We start from the raw sequence: 16,549 nt of genomic DNA on the forward strand, positions 1-16,549 counted from the left end.
AGGACGATGCGACAACTATTACATCGTCTGCAACACTTCTTACTTCTCCTTCACTCGACCAGATTCCAGAATCGGTCGATCCGCTTGAAGAAGAGGCTGATATGGTGGACTATGAATCTACACCGGTTCATGAAGGTATGGATATCAATATGGTGTATTACTTACCTGCTGAGTTTCGTGCTGTAGATGAGGAAGGGGAAGTTGCTCAGCTGGATTTTGGTCCTAAAAATGCAATATTCGAGAAGCCAAAAGAACCAGTAAAGCATCTGAAACCATTATATCTCAGAGGTCATATCAATGGGTCGCCGCTCACTCGGATGCTTGTTGATGGTGGTGCTGTGGTAAATCTTATGCCCTATTCGGTCTTCAAGAAATTGGGTTTGCCTGATGAAGAATTGATCAAGACCAATATGGTGCTCAACGGGTTTGAAGGCAAAGAGAAAACTGAAGCCAAAGGTGTAATGTATGTGGAGCTTACAGTCGGAAGCAAAACTTTGGCTACTGCATTCTTTGTCGCTGAGGTGCAAGGTAACTACAATGTTATACTAGGCCGTGATTGGGTTCATGCAAACCAGTGCGTGCCATCCACTATGCACCGGTTTTTGATTCAGTGGGTTGATGATGAAGTGGAAGTCATTCATGCGGATAACTCGGTCTGTGTTGCTTTGGCCGATACATCGGTGGATTGGCAACATCCCAATGCTACTTGCTTGACGGGACGTGACTTATCAGAGTTTGATTTTCTCAGCGCAACCAAGAATGGTTTTGTGCCCGTGTCTTTAAAGCCGACTGAATGCAATCGGCTCCAAGGTATGATATGTTTAAATGGATCCTAGTTCCGAGTGGTGACAAAAACGTCTTGCAAAATATCGGTCCAGCGAGAACGATATGTATGAGTCTATTGAGGAGTTGGATGACATGGATAAACTTGGACAAGGTTTTATATCGGCCGATCCGTTAGAAGAGGTAGATATTGGAGACGGATCAGTCAGTCGACCGACATTTATAAACAAAAATTTGAAAGCCGATTGTAAAGCTAAATTAATCGAGCTATTGAAAGAATATGTTTGTTGCTTTGCATGGGAATATCATGAGATGCCAGGGTTGAGCCGAGAGCTAGTGGAGCATCGGTTGCCTATAAAGGCCGGTTTTAGACCTTATAAACAGTCGGCCAGAAAGTTTAATCCGAAAACATATGACCGGATCAAGGAAGAGATCGGTCGACTGCTTGAAGCTAAATTCATTCGACCTTGCAGGTATGCCGAGTGGATTTCTAACATTGTCCCAGTGGAGAAGAAGGGATCCGGCAAGTTGAGGGTGTGCATTGACTTCAGAGATGTGAATAGGGCTACACCCAAAGATGAGTATCCCATGCCAATAGCCGATATGCTTATTAATGATGCTTCTGGACATAAGGTTATTAGCTTTCTAGATGGTAATGCCGGATACAATCAAATTTTTATGGCCGAAGAGGACATGTACAAAACAGCTTTCCGATGTCCTGGTTTCCTTGGTTTATTCGAGTGGACAGTGATGACATTCGGATTGAAAAATGCTGGGGCCACATATCAAAGGGCTATGAATTTGATTTTTCATGATTTACTCGGTGTCATACTCGAAGTTTATATTGATGATATTGTTGTCAAATCGGATGCTTTTGAGTCCCACTTGGCCGATTTGCGTTTAGCTTTTGAAAGGATGAAAAAGTATGGACTGAAGATGAATCCTTTGAAGTGTGCATTCGGCGTGTCAGCTGGCAAATTTTTGGGTTTCATTATTCATGAAGATGGCATCGAAATCGATCCCAAAAAGATAGAGGCCATACAGAAAGTGGAGGCTCCGACATGCAAGAAAGATATGCAAAAGTTCCTTGGCAAAGTCAATTATTTGAGAAGGTTCATAGCTAATCTGTCAGGGAAAGTTGATGCATTTACTCCTATCCTTCGGTTAAAGAATGATGTTGATTTCACTTGGGGGGCAAAACAGCAAGAAGCCTTTGATATGATCAAGAATTATTTGTGCACTCCTCTGGTGATGAAAGCACCCAAGCATAGAGAGCCTTTCAAACTTTATATCGCAGCAGAGGAAGGTGTTATTGGTGCTGTTTTGACTCAAGATACCGAAGGAAAAGAGCATGCCATTACATATTTGAGCAGACGTTTATTGGACGCCGAGACAAGGTATACATTTATTGAAAAACTATGTCTATGCTTATATTACGCTTGCACAAAATTGAGACATTACCTAGTGCCGAGTGCTTGTGTGGTAGCTTGTCAAACCGATGTCATTAAGTACATGTTGCATAGGCCAATTCTTAGTGGTAGAATTGGCAAGTGGGCTTATGCTTTGATTGAGTATGATTTGGCTTATGAATCTCTAAAATCCATGAAAGGCCAAATTGTTGCTAATTTTATTGTTGAACATCGGATTAATGACAAGCATGATGTTGATATGAACCTTGTTTCATTAGTACCATGGAGATTGTACTTTGATGGTTCAGTTTGTAGCAATGGCTAAGGTGTTGGTATTGTTTATATATCTCCTCATGGTGCTGTTTTTGAAGCCTCATGCCGCTTAGAATATTTTTGCACAAACAATCAAGCCGAATATGAAGCATTGTTATTCGGTCTAGAGATGTTACTTGCTATAGGTGTTACACATATTGAGGCTTACGGTGATTCGTTACTAGTAGTGCAGCAAATATCTAGAATCTTTCAGTGTTTTGACGAATCACTTAATGTTTATCTTGATAAATGTCTAGATATAATTTCTACTTTGGATTGTTTTAGAATTGCACATATATCTAGACATGACAACTGGAAAGCAAATGAGTTGGCACAGCAAGCATCTGGATATCATGTTGATCATGGCATGTTTCATATCTCTCAAAGACCGATGTCTTGTCTTGCTAATATGGGAGAGGCCGAACCTGAACCCACTGATTCGGCCATTAACAAAAAATCTAGTGCAGGTGATAATTCCAACTGGAGAAAGCCTATTGTTGATTACTTGTGCAATCTGAGTGAAAGGGTGGACAGGGCTGTTCGGCGTATGGCTTTCAAATATACAATGAGAGATGATGGTCTTTATCGCCGAACAATCGATGATGTTCTTCTAAAGTGTTTAGATGAGGACCAGGCAAGAGTTGCTATGGGAGAAGTGCATGAAGGTATTTGTGGCACTCATCAGTCGGCTCCCAAAATGAAATGGTTATTGCGACGTGCTGGGTTTTATTGGCCGACTATGATTAATGATTGCTTCAGATATTATAAAGGGTGTGAAGCTTGTCAAAAGTTTGGTGATATTCAACTGGCTCCTGCTGCTATGTTACATCCTATTATCAAACCGTGGCCTTTCAAAGGATGGGGTTTAGACTTTATTGGGCAAATTCATCCATCTTCCTCAAAGGGGCATCGGTTCGTGTTGGTGGCAACTGATTATTTCACTAAATGGTCCGAAGCAGTACCTCTCAAGAACATGACACATACGGAGGTAATCCAATTCATAACCGAACACATTATTCATAGATTCGGTATTCCTCAAACGTTAACTACAGATCAAGGTTCATCTTTTATGTCACACCAAGTCAGAGAGTTTGCCGAATCTTATAAAATAAAGTTGCTCAATTCCTCTCCATATTATGCCCAAACTAATGGACAAGCCGAGTCTAGCAATAAAATCTTAATCAAGCTCATCAAGAAGAAGATTGAGGATAATCCGAGGAGATGGCATGAGTTGTTGTCTGAAGCTTTATGGGCACATAGAATTTCAAGGCATGGTGCTACGAAGGTAACTCCATATGAGCTAGTATATGGTCAAGAGGCCGTTTTACCAGTAGAAGTAAATTTGAATGCTTTGAGAATAGCCAAACAAAATAATTTATCGGTAGTAGACTTTTATAACCTAATGATGGACAATATTGATGAGGTTGCCGATAAACGTTTGGTTGCTTTAACGGCCATAGAGAGAGATAAGTTGAGGGTGGCAAGAGCTTACAATAAGAAAGTCAAGTTGAAGAATTTTCAAGTTGGTGATCTCGTCTGGAAAGTGATTTTGCCAATTGGTTCAAGAGATAGAAAGTTTGGGAAGTGGTCTCCAAGTTGGGAAGGTCCTTTTAGGATTGCAAGAGTTGTTCCCGGAAATTCATATTTGGTGGAATCAATACAAGGGGCCTTGTTACCTCGAGCTCTCAATGGCAAATATTTCAAAAAGTACCACCCGAGTGTATGGCAGGAAGCCTAAGTAGGCAATGGCCGATATACGATTATCGCCCTTAGCACAAATATGGCCGATACATAATTATCGCCCTGAGAAAAATAAATGGCCGATGGAGTGTTGACATCGTCCTTAGAATGAACATTATGCATATTATTTTTCGGCATGCAAGCTTTGCCGAAAAACAGGGGGGCATGTGTTGACAACTGATTTTGGCAATATACAGAGTGAAAGGGTTTTCAGCATGAGAAAGTTTCGTATCGTCGAGTGGAACAACTTTGATGTTTAGGCTATCGCCATTTGACCTCATCTCAGTGGCCGAAGCTATACTCCGAGTGACAAAATTTAGTGTTCTGAGTGCTTTTCGGCCGATTACGCCCTCAATATGAACTCAGATGAAGGAGTGCTCTAAAGGAATTGTCTTCGTCTCGTCAAGACAATTGATTCTCATATATAAATCATCTCAATCCGAGTTCATATGCAAAAGTTATAGTCAATACGGTCTGGACAGGCCAGAGACCAAAATATTACGCTTGACATCAGACACATGTTGATGAGTGTCTGATGCAATGAGTGAGCAATTCAGCCCTCAAGACGGCCTTTAATTGAAAAAACTTCAACACGAGAAAGTTTCGTCTCGTCGAGCCGATCGATTTTCATATATAATTCGTCTCAATCCGAGGTCATATGAGACTTGGGGAGACAAATCAAGATCAGGCTATGTTTTTGGTCGAGTGAAAACTCACCGGTCGAGTGAAAACCTACCGATCGAGTAAAAGGTCAAGTGAGAACCTACCGATCGAGTAAAAGGTCGAGTGAAAACTCACCGGTCGAGTGAAAACCTACCGATCGAGTAAAAGGTCAAGTGAAAACCTACCGATCAAGTAAAAGGTCGAGTGAAAACCTATCGATCGAGTAAAAGGTCGAGTGAAAACCTACCGATCGAGTAAAAGGTCGAGTGAAAACCTACCGATCGAGTAAAAGGTCAAGTGAAAACCTACCGATCGAGTAAAAGGTCGAGTGAAAACCTACCGATCGAGTAAAAGGTCGAGTGAAAACCCACCGATCGAGTAAAAGGTCAAGTGAAAACCTATCGATCGAGTAAAAGGTCGAGTGAAAACCTACCGATCGAGTAAAAGGTCGGTCGAGTAAAAGATTGTCTTCCAACTGAAAATGTGGTCATCATCCGAGTGAAAGATTGTCTTCCGAGTGAAAATATAGTCATCCAAGTGAAAAGATCCAGTCGAGTGAAAGACTCTAATATCCGAGTGGATGAGCTCAAATCCGAGTGAAACTGAACATGTGCCCAAAAGTTTATCAAGATGATCTCGGATGGAAAAGTGTTCAATACAGAAGTTGTGCGTATCATCAAGACGATAAACTTTGGTTTTGGAGTCATCGTCGTCAGAGATAGTATATAGCCTGAAAATTCACTACAAGACTCGGATAATTCAGTATACCGCAAGACCAAGTCCGACTGGAAGGTAAGACGACCTCGAAAAGTGTTCAAGATGGCCTTATTTGAAAAAGTGATCAACATGAGAGTTGTTCGTATCATCGAGGCGCACAAGTTTGGTATTTGGGCCATCTTGATCGGAGGTCATATGGAGGCTCGGCGGCTTGCACAAGGAGGAAGACAGAAGTTGGGCCAGATTCAGACTGAATCCGAGTTGGAATAGAACTAGGACTCTAGGACGCGAATTGATGTAATTCTTCTTGTAAGGAAAGCCTAGATGAATCCTTTACTTGTACGGGAAGTCCAGTCGCCTCTTATATATGTTGGGGGTGACGGCCGATTGAACAACACACGATCGAACAAATCAATATACTACTTTTTCCTGTCTACTTTTTATCTCTCCACCGTTTTTCTCTCTCGTTCTTCGATGTTCTTCGTGTTTGAGAGCTGGGAATCCCGAGGCTCTAGGGGCGAGCGAATCGACCTAGGGCAGCCCATAGCCGCCGCAATCCCTGACGGGGTCCCTCCCGGGTGCGCGGGGTTTCGGGTCTGCAAAAGCACCCGCCGACTGTCTTGCGTATCACGCTGTTGGTCGGGTCTCCTTCGACGTGAGCTGCGGTGCATCACCCCCGGCGTCGAGGGTACACGTGACGTGTTCGTGTGTCAACACCTAGTAAGCCTCTAGCTGACTAGCTGACTAGCTTGTTGATCAATAGATGGTTACGGTTTCCTGACCATGGACATTGGATGTCGTTGATAATGGGATCACATCATTAGGAGAATGATGTGATGGACAAGACCCAATCCTAAGCCTAGCACAAAGATCGTGTAGTTCGTATGCTAAAGCTTTTCTAATGTCAAGTATCATTTCCTTAGACCATGAGATTGTGCAACTCCCGGATACCGTAGGAGTGCTTTGGGTGTGCCAAACGTCACAACGTAACTGGGTGGCTATAAAGGTTCACTACAGGTATCTCCGAAAGTGTCTGTTGGGTTGGCACGAATCGAGACTGGGATTTGTCACTCCGTGTAAACGGAGAGGTATCTCTGGGCCCACTCGGTAGGACATCATCATAATGTGCACAATGTGATCAAGGAGTTGATCACGGGTTGATGTGTTACGGAACGAGTAAAGAGACTTGCCGGTAACGAGATTGAACAAGGTATCGGGATACCGACGATCGAATCTCGGGCAAGTATCGTACCGCTAGACAAAGGGAATTGAATACGGGATTGATTGAATCCTTGACATCGTGGTTCCTCCGATGAGATCATCGTGGAACATGTGGGAGCCAACATGGGTATCCAGATCCCGCTGTTGGTTATTGGCCGGAGAGTTGTCTCGGTCATGTCTGCATGGTTCCCGAACCCATAGGGTCTACACACTTAAGGTTCAATGACGCTAGGGTTATAGGGAATAGATATACGTGGTTACCGAATGTTGTTCGGAGTCCCGGATAAGATCCCGGACGTCACGAGGAGTTCTGGAATGGTCCGGAGGTAAAGATTTATATATGGGAAGTCCTGTTTTGGTCGCCAGAAAAGTTTCGGGTTTTATCGGTAATGTACCGGGACCACCGGGAGGGTCCCGGTGGTCCACCAAGTGGGGCCACCAGCCCCGGAGGGCTGCATGGGCCAAGTGTGGGAGGGGACCAGCCCCAGGTGGGCTGGTGCGCCCCCCACAAGGGCCCAAGGCGCCTAGGGTTTGGGGAGGGGGCGCCTCCACCTAGCTTGGGGGGCAAGTTTCCCCTCTCCCCCCCTTGGCCACCACCCTAGATGGGTTTGGGGCTGCCGCACCCCTTGGGGTGGAAACCCTAAAGGGGGCACACCCCCTCCCTCTCCCCTATATATACTTGAGGACTTTGGGGCTGCCAACACATGAGTTTTGACCTCTCCATGGCGCAGCCCTGCCTCTCGACCTACTCCTCTCCTGCGGTGCTTGGCGAAGCCCTGCAGGATTGCCACGCTCCTCCACCACCACGCTGTCGTGCTGCTGCTGGATGGAGTCTTCCCCAACCTCTCCTTCTCCCCTTGCTGGATCAAGGCATAGGAGACGTCACCGGGCTGCACGTGTGTTGAACACGGAGGTGCCGTTCGTTCGGCACTAGGATCTCCGGTGATTTGAATCACGACGAGTACGACTCCATCAACCCCGTTCAATTGAACGCTTCTGCTCAGCGATCTACAAGGGTATGTAGATGCACTCTCCTTCCCCTCATTGCTAGATTACTCCATAGATTGATCTTGGTGATGCGTAGAAAATTTTGAATTTCTGCTACGTTCCCCAACAACATTACCATCAGTGTCTGTCTTCTTCTTGAAGATCCATTTATTCTCGATAGCTTGCCGATCATCGGGCAAGTCAACCAAAGTCCACATGTTTTCATACATGGATCCCATCTCAGATTTCATGGCCTCAAGCCATTTTCTGGAATCTGGGCTCATCATCACTTCCTCATAGTTCGTAGGTTCGTCATGGTCTAGCAACATGACTTCCAAAACAAGATTACCGTACCACTCTGGTGCGGATCTTACTCTGGTTGACCTACGAGGTTCGGTAGTAACTTGATCTGAAGTTTCATGATCATTATCATTAGCTTCCTCACTAATTGGTGTAGGTGTCACATGAACCGGTTTTTGTGATGAACTACTTTCCAATAAGGGAGCAGGTACAATTACCTCATCAAGTTCTACTTTCCTCCCACTCACTTCTTTCGAGAGAAACTCCTTCTCTAGAAAGGATCCATTCTTAGCAACAAATGTCTTGCCTTCGGATCTGTGATAGAAGGTGTACCCAACAGTTTCCTTTGGGTATCCTATGAAGACACATTTCTCCGATTTGGGTTCGAGCTTATCAGGTTGAAGCTTTTTCACATAAGCATCGCAACCCCAAACTTTAAGAAACGACAACTTTGGTTTCTTGCCAAACCATAGTTCATAAGGCGTCATCTCAATGTATTTTGATGGTGCCCTATTTAATGTGAATGCAGCCGTCTCTAAAGCATAACCCCAAAACGACAGCGGTAAATCAGTAAGAGACATCATAGATCGCACCATATCTAGTAAAGTACGATTACGACGTTCGAACACACCATTACGCTGTGGTGTTCTAGGTGGCGTGAGTTGCGAAACTATTCCACATTGTTTCAAATGTAGACCAAACTCGTAACTCAAATATTCTCCTCCACGATCAGATCGTAGAAACTTTATTATCTTGTTATGATGATTTTCCACTTCACTTTGAAATTCTTTGAACTTTTCAAATATTTCAGACTTATGTTTCATTAAGTAGATATACTCATATCTGCTCAAATCATTTGTGAAGGTGAGAAAATAATGATACCCGCCGCGAGCCTCAATATTCATTGGACCATATACATCAGTATGTATGTGATACGTCCATTTTGCATCATGCTTTTATATCGATATTTATTGCATTATGAGTTGTTATTACACATTATGTCACAATACTTATGCATATTCTCTCTTATTTTACAAGGTTTACATGAAGAGGGACAATGCCGGCAGCTGGGATTCTGGGATGGAAAAGGAGCAAATATTAGAGACCTATTCTGCATAGCTCCAAAAGTCCTGAAACTTCACGGAAGACGTTTTCAGAATATATAAAAAATACTCAGCGGAAGAGATTCACCAGGGGGTCACACCCTGCCCACGAGGGTGGGGGCGCGCCCCCCTACCTCGTGGGCCCCCTGGTGGCCCTCCGGTGGCCATCTTCTGCTATATGAAGTCTTTCGATGGGAAAAAAAATAAGAAGCCATCTTCTCGGACGAAACTCCGCCGCCACGAGGCAGAACCTTGGTGGATCCAATCTAGGGCTCCGGCAGAGCTGTTCTGCCGGGGAAACTTCCCTCCCGGAGGGGGAAATCATCGCCATCGTCATCACCAACGCTCCTCTCATTGGGAGAGGGCAATCTCCATCAACATCTTCATCAGCACCATCTCCTCTCAAAACCCTAGCTCATCTCTTGTATCCAATTCTTGTCTCCAAGTCTGGGATTGGTGCTAGTAGGTTGCTAGTAGTGTTAATTACTCCTTGTAGTTGATGCTAGTTGGTTTAATTGGTGGAAGATCATATGTTCAGATCCTATATGCATATTAATACCCCTCTGATTATGAACATGAATATGCTTTGTGAGTAGTTACGTTTGTTCCTGAGGACATGGGAGAAGTCTTGCTATTGGTAGTCATGTGAATTTGGTATTCATTTGATATTTTGATGAGATGTATGTTGTCTCTCCTCTAGTGGTGTTATGTGAACGTCGACTACATGACACTTCACCATTATTTGGGCCTAGAGGAAGGCATTGGGAAGTGATAAGTAGATGATGGGTTGCTAGAGTGACAGAAGCTTAAACCCTAGTTTATGCGTTGCTTCGTAAGGGGCTGATTTGGATCCATATGTTTCATGCTATGGTTAGGTTTACCTTAATACTTTTGTAGTAGTTGCGGATGCTTGCAATAGAGGTTAATCATAAGTGGGATGCTTGTCCATGTAAGGACAGCGCCCAAGCACCGGTCCACCCACATATCAGATTATCAAAGTACTGAACGCGAATCATATGAGCGTGATGAAAACTAGCTTGACGATATTCCCATGTGTCCTCGGGAGCGCTTTTCTCTATATAAGAGTTTGTCCAGGCTTGTCCTTTGCTCTAAAAAGGATTGGGCCACCTTGCTGCACCTTATTTACTTTTGTTACTTGTTGCTCGTTACAAATTATCCTATCACAAAACTATCTGTTACCACTTGTTTCAGTACTTGCAGAGAATACCTTGCTGGAAACCGCTTATCATTTCCTTCTGCTCCTCGTTGGGTTCGACACTCTTACTTATCGAAAGGACTATGATAGATCCCCTATACTTGTGGGTCATCAATACTCTTTTCTGGCGCCATTGCCGGGGAGTGAAGCACCTTTGGTAGGTGGAATTTGGTAAGGAAAAATTTATATAGTGTGCTGAAATTTACTGTCACTTGTTACTATGGAAAGTAATCCTCTGAGGGGCTTGTTAGGGGTATCTTCACCCCGACCAGTAGAGCAAAGAGTTGCTCCTTAACCTACTGAACCTACTGAAAATGAAAATGTTTGCTTTGAAATTCCTTCGGGTATGATAGAAAAGCTGCTAGCTAATCCCTTTTTAGGAGATGGAACAAAGCATCCTGATGAGCATCTAATATATGTGGATGAAGTTTGTGGATTATTTAAGCTTGCAGGTGTACCCGGAGATGTTGTTAAGAAGAAGGTCTTCCCTTTATCTTTGAAGGGAGATGCATCGACATGGTATAGGCTATGTGATGATATGGGGTCTTGGAATTACAAACGATTGAAATTGGAATTTCATTAGAAGTTTTATCCTATGCATCTTGTTCATCGTGATCGCAATTATATATATAATTTTTGGCCTTGTGAAGGAGAAAGCATCGCTCAAGCTTGGGGGAGGCTTAAATCAATGCTATATTCATGCCCCAATCACGAGCTCTCAAGAGAAATGATTATTCAAAATTTTTATGCTCGGCTTTCTGATAACAATCGCACCTTGCTTGATACTTCTTGTGCTGGCTCTTTTATGATGAAGACTATTGAATTCAAATGGGATTTATTGGAAAGAATTAAACGCAACTCTGAAGATTGGGACCTCGACAAAGGTAAGGAGTCAGGTATGACACCTAGTTTTGATTGTGTTAAATCTTTTATGGATACCGATATTTTTCGTAAATTTAACACTAAATATGGACTTGACTCTGAGATAGTAGCTTCTTTCCGTGAATCTTTTGCTACTTATGTTGATCTCCCCAAGGAGAAGTGGTTTAAATATCATCCTCCCATAGAAGTAAAAGTAGCTGCACCTATTAAAGTTGAAGAAAAGATTATCACTTATAATGATCCTATTGTTCCTACTGCTTTTGTTGAGAAACCACCTTTCCCTATTAGGATAAAGGATCATGCTAAAGCTTCAACTGTGGTTCGTAAAAGCAATATTAAAATTTATACACCTCATGAGCAAATTAAAGTTGAACCTGATATTGCTATTGTTAAAGATCTGTTGTCTGATAATATTGATGGGCATGTTATTCACTTCCTTGATGAGACTGCTAGAATTGCTAAACCTTGTGCTAAAGATAAAAACAGACCTGTGGTAGGCATGTCTGTTATTTCTGTTAAAATAGGAGATCATTGTTATCATGGCTTATGTGATATGGGTGCTAGTGCTAGTGCAATACCTTATTCCTTATACAAAGAAATTATGCATGATATTGCACCTGCTGAGATAGAAGATATTGATGTCACAATTAAACTTGCCAATAGAGATACTATTTCACCAATGGGAATTGTCAGAGATGTTGAAGTCTTGTGTGGGAAAACTAAATATCATGCTGATTTTCTTGTTCTTGGTTCCCCACAAGATAGCTTTTGTCCCATTATATTTGGTAGACCCTTCTTGAACACTGTTAATGCTACCATAGATTGCAAAAGGGATGTTGTTACTATCGGTTTAGATGATATGCCTCATGAATTTAATTTTTCTAATTTAGTAGACAAAACCGTGAAGAAGAATTGCCTAGTAAGGATGAAATTATTGGTCTTGCTTCTATTGCCATACCTCCTAGTGATCCTTTAGAAAAATATTTGCTAGACCATGAAAATGATATGTTTATGAATGAAAGAAGGGAAATAGATGAAGTATTCTTTAAACAGGAACCTATTCTGAAAAACAATTTACCTGTTGAAATCCTAGGGGACCCTCCTCGACCCAAGGGTGATCCCGTGTTTGAGCTTAAACCGTTACCCGATACTCTTAAATATGCTTATCTTGATGAGAAAAAGATATATCCTATTATTATTAGTGCTAACCTTTCAGAGCATGAGGAAGAGAGATTATTGAAAACTCTGAAGAAGCGCCGTGCTGCTATTGGGTATACTCTTGATGATCTTAAGAAGATGCTAAACCAGTTCGTGATCATCAACGCCGGCTGAATCCTAAAATGAAAGAAGTGGTAAGAAAGGAAATACTAAAGCTCCTTGAGGCAGGTATAATCTATCCCATTGCTGATAGTCAGTGGGTAAGTCCTGTCCATTGTGTCCCTAAGAAAGGAGGTATTACTGTCGTTCCTAATGATAAAGATGAATTGATCCCTCAAAGAATTATTACAGGTTATAGGATGGTAATTGATTTCTGTAAATTAAATAAGGCCACTAAAAAGGATCATTACCCCTTACCTTTTATCGATCAAATGCTAGAAAGATTATCCAAACATACACACTTTTGCTTTCTAGATGGTTATTCTGGTTTCTCTCAAATACCTGTGTCAGCCAAACATCAATCAAAGACTACTTTTACATGCCCTTTTGGTACTTTTGCTTATAGATGTATGCCTTTTGGTTTATGTAATGCACCTCCTACCTTTCAAAGATGCATGATGGCTATATTCTCTGACTTCTGTAAAAAGATTTGTGAAGTTTTCATGGACGATTTCTCCGTCTATGGATCTTCTTTTGATGATTGCTTGAGCAATCTTGATCGAGTTTTGCAGAGATGTGAAGAAACTAATCTTGTCTTGAATTGGGAAAAGTGCCACTTTATGGTTAATGAAGGTATTGTGTTGGGGCACAAAGTTTCTGAAAGAGGTATTGAGGTTGATAAAGCCAAGGTTGATGCTATTGAGAAGATGCCATGTCCCAAGGACATCAAAGGTATAAGAAGTTTCCTTGGTCATGCTGGATTTTATAGGAGGTTCATTAAGGACTTCTCAAAAATTTCTCGGGCTCTGACGAATTTATTACAAAAAGATATACCATTTGTCTTTGATGATGATTGTGTAGAAGCATTTGAAATACTTAAGAAAGCATTGATCTCTGCACCTATTGTTCAGCCACCTGATTGGAATTTACCCTTTGAAATTATGTGTGATGCTAGTGATTATGCTGTAGGTGTTGTTCTAGGGCAAAGAGTTGATAAGAAATTAAATGTTATTCAATATGCTAGTAAAACCCTAGACAATGCTCAAAGAAATTATGCTACCACTAAAAAAGAATTCTTAGTAGTTGTATTTGCTTGTGATAAGTTCAGACCTTATATTGTTGATTCTAAAGTAATTATTCACACTGATCATGCTGCTATTAAATATCTCATGGAAAAGAAAGATGCTAAACCTAGACTTATATTAGATGGGTTCTCTTGCTACAAGAATTTGACTTACATATTGTTGATAGAAAGGGAGCTGAGAACCCCGTTGCAGACAACTTGTCTAGGTTAGAAAATGTGCTTGATGACCCACTACCTATTGATGATAGCTTTCCTGATGAGAAATTAAATGTCATAAATGCTTCTCATATTGATCCATGGTATGCTGATTATGTTAATTACATTGTTGCTAAGTTTATACCACCTAGTTTCACATACCGGCAAAAGAAAAAGTTCTTCTATGATTTGAGGCATTACTTTTGGGATGATCCACATCTTTATAAAGAAGGAGTAGATGGTGTTATTAGATGTTGTGTACCTGAGCATGAACAGGAACAGATCCTACGCAAGTGTCACTCCAAAGCTTATGGAGGACACCATGCTGGAGATAGAACTGCACATAAGGTATTGCAATCTGGTTTTTATTGGCCTACTCTCTTCAAGGATGCCCGTAAGTTTTTCTTATATTGTGATGAATGTCAAAGAATTGGTAATATTAGTAGACGTCAAGAAATGCCTATGAACTATTCACTCATAATTGAACCATTTGATATTTGGGGCTTTGACTATATGGGACCCTTTCCTTCCTCTAATGGATATACACATATTTTAGTTGCTGTTGATTATGTTACTAAGTGGGTAGAAGCTATTCCAACTAGTAGTGCTGATCATAACACTTCTATTAAAATGCTTAAAGAAGTTATTTTTCCAAGATTTGGAGTCCTAGATATTTAATGACTGATGGTGGTTCACATTTTATTCATGGTGCTTTCTGTAAAATGCTTGCTAAATATGATGTTAATCATAGAATCGCATCTCCTTATCACCCACAGTCTAGTGGTCAAGTAGAATTGAGTAATAGAGAGCTCAAATTAATTTTGCAAAAGACTGTTAATAGATCTAGAAAGAATTGGTCCAATAAACTTGATGATGCATTATGGGCCTATAGAACTGCATATAAAAACCCCATGGGTATGTCTCCGTATAAAATGGTTTATGGAAAAGCATGTCACTTACCTCTCGAACTAGAACACAAGGTATATTGGGCCATTAGAGAACTCAATTATGATTTTAAACTTGCCGGTGAGAAGAGGCTATTTGATATTAGCTCACTTGATGAATGGAGAACCCAAGCCTATGAAAATGCCAAGTTGTTTAAAGAAAAAGTTAAAAGATGGCATGACAAAAGAATACAAAAGCGTGAGTTTAATGTAGGTGATTATGTATTGCTATACAACTCTTGTTTAAGATTTTTTGCAGGAAAACTTCTCTCTAAATGGGAAGGTCCTTACGTTATCGAGGAGGTCTATCATTCCGGTGCCATAAAAATCAACAACTTCGTAGGCACAAATCCGAAGGTGGTGAACGGTCAAAGAATCAAACTTTATATCTCAGGTAATCCCATAAATATTGAAACCAATGTTATTGAAACCGTAACCCCATAGGAATACATAAGGGACACTTTCCAAAACGTTTCAGACTCCGAAAAGGAATAGGTATGTGGTACGGTAAGTAAACCGACTCCAAAACAGTTTTCAAGGCAATATTTCTCCGTTTTGGAATATTTAGAAAAATAGAAAAATAAGAAGCAGTCCGGGAAGGACACGAGGGCTCCACGAGGGTGGAGGGCGCGCCCCCTACCTCGTGGGCACCTCGTGTGCTCTCTGGACTCCGTTTTCGTACACGACACATATTTTGGTCGGTAAAAATCATTATATAATCTCCCGGAGGTTTGACTCTCGTATCACGCAAAAATCTCCTGTCTTTGTTTCGAGTTGTTTTGTGTCAAGGTTTTCAAGGCCATGCACTATGTCGTCTCCCTCCTCCTCCAACGATGAGGGCAACGATGCTTGGCTAATGAAGATAGAGCTGAAGAGAGAAGAACCCATGGAGATCAACAAGGATGAAGGGATAAAGAAGGCTATGGAGGACCAAGTTCCGGCAACAGAAGACACCCTTCAACTTGATCACAATCTTCTTACCCCAACAGAGATCGTGTAACATCCCAAATTTTTAATTTAGAATGTTATACATTAGATAATCATGCATACCATATTTCTTTTGCATTTTGGTTGATCCTAGAAATTCTACGTAACTCAATGACCCACGGAGAGAGTTGGGGATTTCGATATTTTCATATTTGAGTTCTCTCAAATTTTGAGAATAGGATCATTTGGTTTTATTTTATCATCAATTATTTCTACTACAAAATATGAGAGAGGGAATAAAATGACTTTCCCAAAATAAAGAAATATTGAGGATTTAATAATAAAATCAAATAAGATTTTATTTCGGAGTTTTTTCGGTGTTTTATTTGAATTAGGAAAAATGCGTTTTTCAAAATTGCATTTAGGTCCCAAATAAATGTTCACCTTGTGAGGGTTGATTTTAGAAGCCGTGAAAATTTATTTCAGAATTTTTGGACTCCGTTTAGTATTTCTTTTTCTTTTTCTTCCGAGTGGAATATTAAAAAAAAACCGCGCCTGACTGGGCCAAGGGCCCAGCCGAGCCAGGCCGGCCCAGCCGCCGCCGCCTCCCGCTCGAGCAGCCACCGGACTCGGGAGGAGTCCGAGCCGGAGCCGCCTCTCCGCCGCCCGACCCCCTCCCAAAGGCAGCACCCCCTTCTCTTAAATACCAAGCCACCCCGCCGCCCTCACCTCACCCCGCCTCGCCGCCC

This window comes from Triticum aestivum, chromosome 1A, assembly GCF_018294505.1.
Source record: "Triticum aestivum cultivar Chinese Spring chromosome 1A, IWGSC CS RefSeq v2.1, whole genome shotgun sequence".
NCBI classification, from domain to species: Eukaryota; Viridiplantae; Streptophyta; class Magnoliopsida; order Poales; family Poaceae; genus Triticum; species Triticum aestivum.